This window comes from Procambarus clarkii, chromosome 56, assembly GCF_040958095.1.
Source record: "Procambarus clarkii isolate CNS0578487 chromosome 56, FALCON_Pclarkii_2.0, whole genome shotgun sequence".
Lineage (NCBI taxonomy): Eukaryota > Metazoa > Arthropoda > Malacostraca > Decapoda > Cambaridae > Procambarus > Procambarus clarkii.
Window position 1 is genome coordinate 8,814,537 of NC_091205.1, and position 10,042 is coordinate 8,824,578.

Sequence of the window (10,042 nt, forward strand, 5' to 3'; positions counted from 1 at the left end):
AATTCACTTTCGCAAATAGAGTGGTAGACGGTTGGAACAAGTTAGGTGAGAAGGTGGTGGAGGCCAAGACTGTCAGTAGTTTCAAAGCGTTATATGACAAAGAGTGCTGGGAAGACGGTCTCATCCTTTAACTACACTTAGGTAATTACACACACACACACACATACATATTATATATATATATATATATATATATATATATATATATATATATATATATATATATATATATATATATATATATATATATATATATATATATATATATATATATAATATATATATGTCGTACCTAGTCGCCAGAACGCACTTTTCAGCCTACTATGCAAGGCCCGATTTGCCTAATAAGCCAAGTTTTCATGAATTAATATATTTTCTCTATTTTTTTTCTTATGAAATGATAAAGCTATCCATTTCATTATGTATGAGGTCAATTCTTTTTTTATTGGAGTTAAAATTAATAGAGATATATGACCGAACCTAACCTATCTTTATAGGTTAGGTTAGGTAGTCGAAAAAACATTAATTCAAGAAAACTTGGCTTATTAGGCAAATCGGGCCTTGCATAGTAGGCTGAGATGTGCGTTCTGGCTACTAGGTACGACACATTATATATATATTTATATATATATATATATATATATGTCGTACCTAATAGCCAGAACGCACTTCTCTGCCTACTATGCAAGGCCCGATTTGCCTAATAAGCCAAGTTTTCATGAATTAATTGTTTTTCGACTACCTAACCTACCTAACCAAACTTAACCTAACTTTTTCGGCTACCTAACCTAACCTAACCTTTTATTAATACTATTTAAAAAATAAAAAATATTGACCTCATACATAATGAAATGGGTAGCTTTATCATCTCATAAGAAAAAAAATTGAGAAAATATAATAATTCAGGAAAACTTGGCTTATTAGGCAAATCGGGCCTTGCATAGTAGGCCGAGAAGTGCGTTCTGGCTACTAGGTACGACATATATATATATATATATATATATATATATATATATATATATATATATATATATATATATATATATATATATATATATATATATATATATATATATCGGACAATTAGTAAAAAAAAAAAAAAAATTTAAATTATTTTACCTTGTACCTAGATCCACCAGGCCTGTTTGGTGCCTGTTTCAGTACTTCAGACATCTGGAAGGTCACATCCTCCTCCTCAACTTGTGGATGTGCGTTGATAGATGATTCTGTAAAATTAAGTTATTTATATAATAATAAATTCAGTATAACAATAATATTCTGTAAAATTAAAAGTAATTTATACATCAATCAGATAAAACTCTCCAGAGATGGTGATACACAACATATAAAGGACAAGTTTCAGAACAAAATATGCATTTAGGAATAAGGTTTTGTACATGTAGGTAGCACATGAGAAAATAAGTGGAAGGTGATCAAGTTTATATTAACATGTTAATGACTTTGTTAAGGCTTTGCAAGAATGAAAAAATATTAATAATATAATATCACCTACCAATTAATTGTACATCATTTATAAGTCAATTATTTGCATTATTATTATTCAATACTAATGATATAAAAATGCATTTTGTAATCTACTATTTATGCAAGTATTAAGCACAGGATCATGAAATAAACTGCAAAATACTGTAATGGATAAACCAATTAAGTTTACATTTTCCTATAGCTAAGTCAGTCAGTTCTATTAGCAGCAGAGAACAATTATGCCCAACCTCTATTAAATGAAACAATCTTAAGAGCAAGTGATAGAAATATAATCATTTATGCTTGGGAAAATATTATGGAATGGTTCCAAATATGAAAAATATTAAGTTTTTTGGTTAAAATTTTTTAACTTAAAATTTACATTTTTAAGTGAATTTTAAACTTTAAAAAAATTATTTAATTTTTTGGTTACTTACTTAAAATAACATTATATAGTTCTTGTTTTTGTAGAAATGCCAATTTCTTCTTTTGCCCTTCCAGACTGTATAGTGACCACAGGCCGTTTGTTCATATCTTCATTATTCTTCGAACTGTGGTTGCACAACAATCAGACCCACGTACACTGGTTAAAAGCATCACCTAAAAGCAACAACAAAAATGTAGTACACTGACGAATTTTGAATATATATATATATATATATATATATATATATATATATATATATATATATTAGTTGATTTTATACCCGCATTAGGTCAGGTGATAATACAATGAAGGTGAAAACATGGGGGGATACATAAGGGATAAACATAGGGGCTGCAGAAGGCTTATTGGCCCATACGAGGCATCTCCTATCTAAACACAAAGATTAATCCAGTGTAATTGGCCTGTTATGTTGTAACATAACATAACATATATATATATATATATATATATATATATATATATATATATATATATATATATATATATATATATATATATATATATATATATATATGTGTGTGTGTGTGTATATATATATATATGTATGCCATATACATATATATGCTATGTTGTATGCTACAACTTGGCTGATAATAAAGCCATTCACAACTGCAGGCCTAATAAAAAAAGGAGGTGGCATAGCAATATCTTACAAAGATACCTTCATCTGCAATAGTCTCATTAGTAATAGAGACGACTATTGTGAATATACCTTTGCCAAGTTCTCCAGTAAATCCCTTAAATCCTCCTTGACTATAAGTGCCATCTATAGATTTCCCAATACCGACATAGCTTCATTCTCAGATAACGTAAGGAATCTTATCATAAATAACAATCTCAACAAAAATCAAACCAACTTAGTGGTTTGTAATGGTGAACAAAACATGCAGATACTTATATATAACCTGTGAATAGAGTGTAATAACACCAAAACTATTTGTTTATTGTTTTATGACCATAATAATTGAATCACTAATATGATTCACTAATATATAATCCTAATAATAATCACTAATATATAATCCATTGAGCATGCTGCATCTCTTTCAGTCTCTTTGCAATTTGAACAAGAGGGTTTTTAATTGATCGAACCATATTCTTAAAGTAAAGTAAATGAGATGTATTCCATATTTTGCAAAATATACGATGAAGGCACACAAACATTCATACCAAAACTGAAGGACAGGATTTATGAGGAGACATTAGAGGCATTAAATATTCCAAACTAGAAGACAGAAGGAAAAGAGGAGATATGATCACTACGTACAAAACAGTAACAGGAATTGATAAACTTGATAGGGAAGATTTCCCGAGACCTGGAATTTCAAGAACAAGAGGTTATAGATTTAAACGAACTAAACAAAGATGCCGAAGAAATGTAAGACAATTCACTTTTGCAAACAGAATGGTAAACGGTTGGAACATGTTAGGTGAGAAGGTGGTGGAGGCCAAATCCGTCAAAAGTTTCAAAGCATTATATGACAAAGAGTGCTGGGAAAATGGGACACCACGAGTGTAGCTCTCCATCCATCTGATTGATAACCCAAATGAATTTTTCATGGATATGATACCAACATCAAATCATAAATCAGATGTGATCCTATCCCCACTGGATTTTGAAGAAGCCATAGACAGTATGCCTATGCACTCTGCACCAGGCCCTGACTCTTGGAACTCTATATTCATCAAGAACTGTAAAAAACGTTATCGCAGGCCCTTCACATTCTTTGGAGACAAAGCCAAGATACTGGCATTGTCCCTGACATACTAAAAACAGCAGAGATAGCACCGCCCCATAAAGGAGGAAATAAGGCAGAGGCAAAAAACTACAGACCGATAGCACTAACATCGCACATCATAAAAATCTTTGAGAGAATGCTAAGAAGTAAGATCACAAAATACATGGAATCACAGCATCTCCATAACCCCAGACAACATGGTTTCAGAACAGGGCGCTCTTGCCTATCACAGTTGCTGGACCACTCTGACATGGCACTAGATGCCATGGAAGACAAACAAAACGCTTTGACAAAAAAAAGCCTTTGACAAATGTGACCATTGTGTTATTGCACATAAAATGCGTTCAAAAGGAATTACCGGAAAAATAGGCAGATGGATATACAACTTCCTGACTAATAGAACCCAATGTGTAGTAGTCAACAAAATAAAATCTGGACCATCAACCGTAAAGAGCTCAGTCCCCAAGCGTACTGTGCTCCAATACTTTTTCTCATCCTCATATCGGACATAGACAAGGACACAACCTATAGTACTTGATCATCCTTTGCAGATGACACTAGAATCTTCACGAGAGTAGGCAACATAGAGGAGACGGCAAACCTCCAATCAGATGTAAATCAGGTCTTTCTATGGGCTACAGAAAATAACATGGTGATTAACGAACATAAGTTTCAGCTCATGCGCTACGGAAAAAATAAAAAATATAAAAACGGAAACCACTTACAAAACTCAGTCAAATCATAACATTGAACGGAAAAGCAACGTAAAGGATTTGGGTGTACTGATGTCAGAAGGCCTTACATTTAAAGAACACAATAAAGTAGCCGTCACAACTGCAAGAAAAATGACAGGATAGATAACAAGAACTTTTCACACTAGAGATGCTATACCGATGATGATAGTTTTCAAGACGCTAGTGCTCTCTAGAGTGGAATACTGCTGCATAATGAAAGCCCCTTTCAAAGCTGGAGAAATTACTGACCTATACTTATGCATTTATCTTCGGTTTAACACAACAGGCACCAGACACACGCTAGGCATCATACACACTAGGATAAAACAAACATTAGGCCAGAAGTCAGAAAAGAATTCAAAGAATTTTACTGGAAAGGCTTGCTGTTAGGAAAGGAAGTAATTGAGATGAATTAATGCACAGTATGTCAATTTTGTGAAATATATGATAAAGGAACAAAAACATTTATACCAAAACAAAGATGCAGAACTAGGAAACAGGATTTGTTCAACTGAAATTTCAAGACGGACAGAGACCAAAAGACACAAAAATGGAATCAATATACGAAGAGGCCAAACCCCCAAACATACCAGTAATACAAAGAGAAACAACTACACGGCAGTGAGGAGAGAGGCAGAAAGAAATTTTGAAAAAAAGGAACAAACAAATGTAAAGTAGAACAAATCATATTCTATAAATACAGCAACAACCAATTGCAGGTAAAGGATAATATTCAGAGCTTTTAAATGCATGGATGGCGAAATACTCAAGAAATTGTTCACGACTTTTGTTAGACCAAAGTTGGAATATGCAGCGGTTGTATGGTGCCCATATCTTAAGAAGCACATAAACAAACTGGAAAAGGTGCAAAGACATGCTACTAAGGGGCTCCCAGAACTGAAGGACAAGAACTATGAGGAGAGGTTAGAGGCATTAAATATACCAAATATACTACACAAATATATATACTACACATGCACAATAAACTACCCTACACAGGCTGAGTATGGTGTGTACAATAAATTATTAGCTAAAAGATAAGACTGAGTTTGTATAAATGGGGGTTAAGTCAGAGTGGGAAAATGTAAGTGGAGTGCCTAAAAACCCTGTCCTGGGACCTCTGTAATTCATAATATATACAAATAATTTAGACTCAGGTTTGATCAGCAATATTTGAAAATTTCCAGACGATACAAAAGGGATTTTTTTCTGGATTCAGGATTATTTTTTTATGGCTGAAAACAGGTTTTCAGCAATAAAAAAAATACAGTATTGCTGGAACAACCGTCGACATCTTCAAGAGAAAACCTGAACATCTTCAAGAAGTGAAGATGACCTTGAGAAGAAGTATAGGTTGGGAGAAGTATAGGTTAGGAATTGTCTCCAAAGAATTCTCAAAGAATTACTCGTTATTGCTATCCAAGATAATTAGACGAGCCAAAGCTAAATACTACGAAGATAAATTTACCCAAATAAAGAGTACCTTACCTAAAAATATGTATGTACCTTACGTAAACAAACATTTGATTTTGAAGTGCCGGACAAACAAGGCGGTGGTGGATATGTGGGCCTGAGGGGCCTGTCCAAGCAACAGCCTGTTGGACCAAGCTCTCACATGTCAAGCCTGGCCTTGGAAGGGCTTGGTGAGTAGAACAACTACCAGAACCCTATAATGCATGTATCAAGGTGTCCAGGCAGTGAGCACCACATAATGCAGTGCAGTCCTGTAAGAATAAGCACAGTAAGTATGGGCATGGAGGGGGTGCAGCAGTGGCTTGTGAAGGGCTGGAGAGTAAATGGACATGCCCAGGGGTAAAAAGCATTAGGGTAACAGAACATAGCCCATAAAAATAGTAATGACAATGAATGAATAATTATATGAATGCAATAATACTTCATATCTCAATAGGAATACTAAGCAGGATGCAAGACAAGGTACTGGTGGTGATAGTGGTTGGTACAAGTCCTCACATCCCCACAGACACCAGTAACAGCCCTCACCTCCCAACACAGTACCCTTGTAGCGAGTTAATCTTATACTCGTTTCATTATCTTATAGCATAACTAATTAACACTAATTACAGAAGCTACACAGGTGATACTTTGGTGTGAGTTGAGCGCACTGAGCGTCGGTATCGCTACACCCTTGTTCCTTAACAACCCTTTGGACCTTTATTACAGAAAAATAGAATCAATTAATTTAATAAAATATAAAATATAAGTGCTTACTTACGATAATACTATCGGTGGAACACAAAATCTTCTTCTTCTTGATAGTAGGTGCAGTTTGCATGAAGGGTTAGTCCTCGCCATGACTGAACTGACGACAAAATGGCCGATGTGTTGATATGGCGTCAGGTGACGCTGTGACGTCACAGGTGAGGGACGCTTTGCGCATTACTCCCTCGTACTTAAAAAGTACTACAGGTACTTTTTGGTTTTATTTTTGAATATGGCAGAAGTTGGACAGCTTTTCAAATCATTATAAGGGAGTGAGTTCCATAGACTAGGTCCCTTTATTTACATAGAGTGTTTACATAGATTAAGTTTGACTCTTGGGATATCAAAGAGATATTTATGTCTGGTGGGGACGTGGCCATGTGTTCTATTACATCTGTCCAGGAAGAGTTTCAGAACAGGGTTTGCAGTTAGAAAAAGGGCTTTATAAACGTAATTTACACAGGAGAATGTATGGAGTGAATTTGTTTAGCATGTTTAAGGATTTGAACAAGGGAGCTGTGTGTTGTCTGAAGGTAGAGTTAGTTATTGTCCTGATAGCAGATTTTTACTGGATGATGATGGGCTTGAGGTAGTTTGCAGAGGTTGAACCCCAAGCACAAACGCCATAAGAATGATAGGGATAGATAAGTGCATAATAGAGTGAGAGGAGAGCAGAGTAGGGTACATAATATCTGATCTTAAACAGTATACCAACTGTTTTAGAAACCTTTTTAGTTATGTGTTGTATATGGGTGCGGAAGTTGAGTCTCTTGTCTAAGTATAGGCTAAGAAACTTTCCATCATTTTTATTGCTAATGTTTACATTATCTATCTGAAGCTGAATTGCATTTGTTGATTTGTTTCCAAATAAGATATAGTAGGTCTTTTCTATGTTTTGTGTGAGGTTTGTTGGTTGACATCCACAAGTAGACTTTTTTTAATTAATTGTTTACAACATTATTTAACAGGAGTGGGTTGGGGTCAGAGTAGATGAGTAGTATCATCAGCCAACAATATAGGTTTAAGTATGTTAGAGACATTAGGGAGATCATTGATGTATATAAGAAACAGGAGGGTCCTAGGATGCTGCTCTGTGGCACCTTTACGGTAATTAAGTGGTAGAGTGGGAGAGGTTATATCATTGATGGCTTCATATTGGTGTCTGTTACTAAGATAGGATCGGATATAGTTTAGGGCAAGGCCACGGATTCCATAATGGTGGAATTTAAGTAAGAGGTAGTTATGGTTAACAGTATCAAAGGCCTTTCTCAGGCCGATGAAGAGTTCAATTGGAAACTCACTTTTGTCAAGGGCTGAGAAGATTAAGTCAAGCAGACTAACAATAGCATCATTGGTACTCTTTTGGGAGCGGAAGCCAAACTGACAGGGACTTAGTATATTGAATTTTACAAGATTGGAGTAGAGCTGTTTGTAAAAAAAAAAAAAATAATTTTGATAATATAGGTAGATTCGATATGGGTCTGTAATTATTTATGTCTGCCGTGTTACCTCCTTTATGAACTGGCGTTACTCTTGCTTTTTTAAGGATATCAGGGAAGGTATGACACTCTAGGGATTTGTTGAACAGCAGTGCTATGGATGGTGCAAGGGCATGGGAGGCACGCCTGTGTACCATCGATGGTATTTCACTAATGTTCCCAGCTTTGGTTTTTAGCGAGTGAATGATGGACACAACATCTGTAGGGCTGACCGGAGAGAGGAGAAGAGAGTTTGGATAGCTGCGTGAAAGATATGTGGTAACATATGTCTGAGTCTCTGGGATTTTTCGGGCAAGGTTAGCACCAAACGATGAAAAGAAGCTATTAAATTCAGTTGCTGTTTCAAGATCTGTTGCAGGTGTATAACCATCCTTGGAGATTTTTATCTTATTATGTAAATGTTGTTTAGCTCCTAGGATGGTAGAGATGGCTCTCCATGTGCTTTTTATGTTGCCTTTTGCTTCTTTGAATCTATTCTCGTAATAGGAACGCTTTGCTCTTATTATACTGGTAAGCACTGATGAATACCTCTTAACTACTTCTTTTCCAACTAGGCCAATCCTAAGTTTTTTTTTCATATTCATGTTTCTTGTCGATTGCTTTAAGTATGCCATTAGTGAGCCAGGGATTATTTAACCTTTTTGCCAGTTACTTGCTTGGTGAGGAGAGGACAATAAGTATTGTAAAGGCTTTAAATTTTGGAAAGAGGCTAGTTAACGAATTATTATCCTGTGTATTGATAAATTTAGATTCCCAGTTTACATTGTGGAGAGCATTTGTGAGATTGCCTATTGCCGTTTCACATTGTAACCTAAAGGTAATTTTCTTGTTACCTGGTGGTGTTATGGCCATGTTCGCTACAAGGAAGGTAGGATAGTGGTCAGTTGTTCTGTCAGTGATTATACTTGATGTAAGAGGAGCTGTTATGTTGGTCCATCAGTGATCCAGGGTAGTCGCAGATGTTTGAGTGACTCGGGTGGGCCTGGTGATTGCGGGGATGAGCATACAGGAATTCATGCTGTTGAGGAAACAGTCTACTTGAGGGTTATTTTGTAGCCCTAGGTCAATATTGAAATCACCTCTGAGAACTATGTGATTTTTGTTGAGATTATTGTTTATGATAAGGTTCCTCAAGTTGTTATTGTATTTGTGTCTAGCTTCAGACACAAGCATGTTACAGTTATGTCTTAAAGAGTTGAGAGCAATTAAGGATGATAAAGAGTCACTTACAACTAATGTATCAAGTTTGGATACTTGTACACATTTCAGTGCAAGGAGCAAGGCAAATAGTTCAGTCTGAAGGGTAGAGGCCCAGTTGTTTATACGGACTCCCCACTCAAAATATAAGTCATATCCTATTGCCAGGACAACTGCACTTCCAGCTGCACCCGTTAGGCGCTGTAGGAAACCTTCAGTGTATATGATTTGAGAGAGAGAATGCTCTGTGGACAGAGCATCAATATGGCTTAAGACGTTGAGCTTTGCCTCAAGACAAAGCTGGGACTGATCTCTAATTTGCTCCTTTGATGGAAAGGGAGGGATTAAAATTGAAAAGGGTGTAATTTCCTACAGTGCAGGAAAGTGCTATTGTTGTCTCTCTTGGTACAAATTATAAATCTGATACTTTCTGAGTTCAGTTCCAATTTTATTTATCTATTTGAAACAATGTTTACATTCAATAAAGAAATTCTGGAGGGCTTCTGTGCAACGGTTAGGATGAGCTAGCCTAAGCATTTTTATACCAATTTGACAGTTATTTTCAGTAACACGATAAACAACGCTCGGAATATTAAGTTCCTTTCTCATATTAAGTATCTTTGTGGTACGAAGGCACCCAAGGATTATCCTCAAGGCTTCGTTCTGCAATTTTTCAAGCCCTCCAAGCTTTCTTTCAGGATGCCTTAAAGTTAGTTTAGT

At 35.6% G+C, this 10,042-nt stretch overlaps 1 long non-coding RNA gene across 1 annotated transcript in view; it reads right to left on the reverse strand.

Annotated features, from left to right (window-relative positions):
- Positions 1 to 6,770, reverse strand: part of LOC138353074 (uncharacterized) — a 47,164-nt gene extending 40,394 nt beyond the window's left edge. Inside the window, exon 1 of the long non-coding RNA XR_011223019.1 lies at positions 6,640 to 6,770. This is a non-coding gene — a long non-coding RNA (uncharacterized lncRNA). The remainder of the gene's footprint in view (positions 1 to 6,639) is intronic.
- Between the last annotated feature and the right edge of the window lie 3,272 nt (positions 6,771 to 10,042).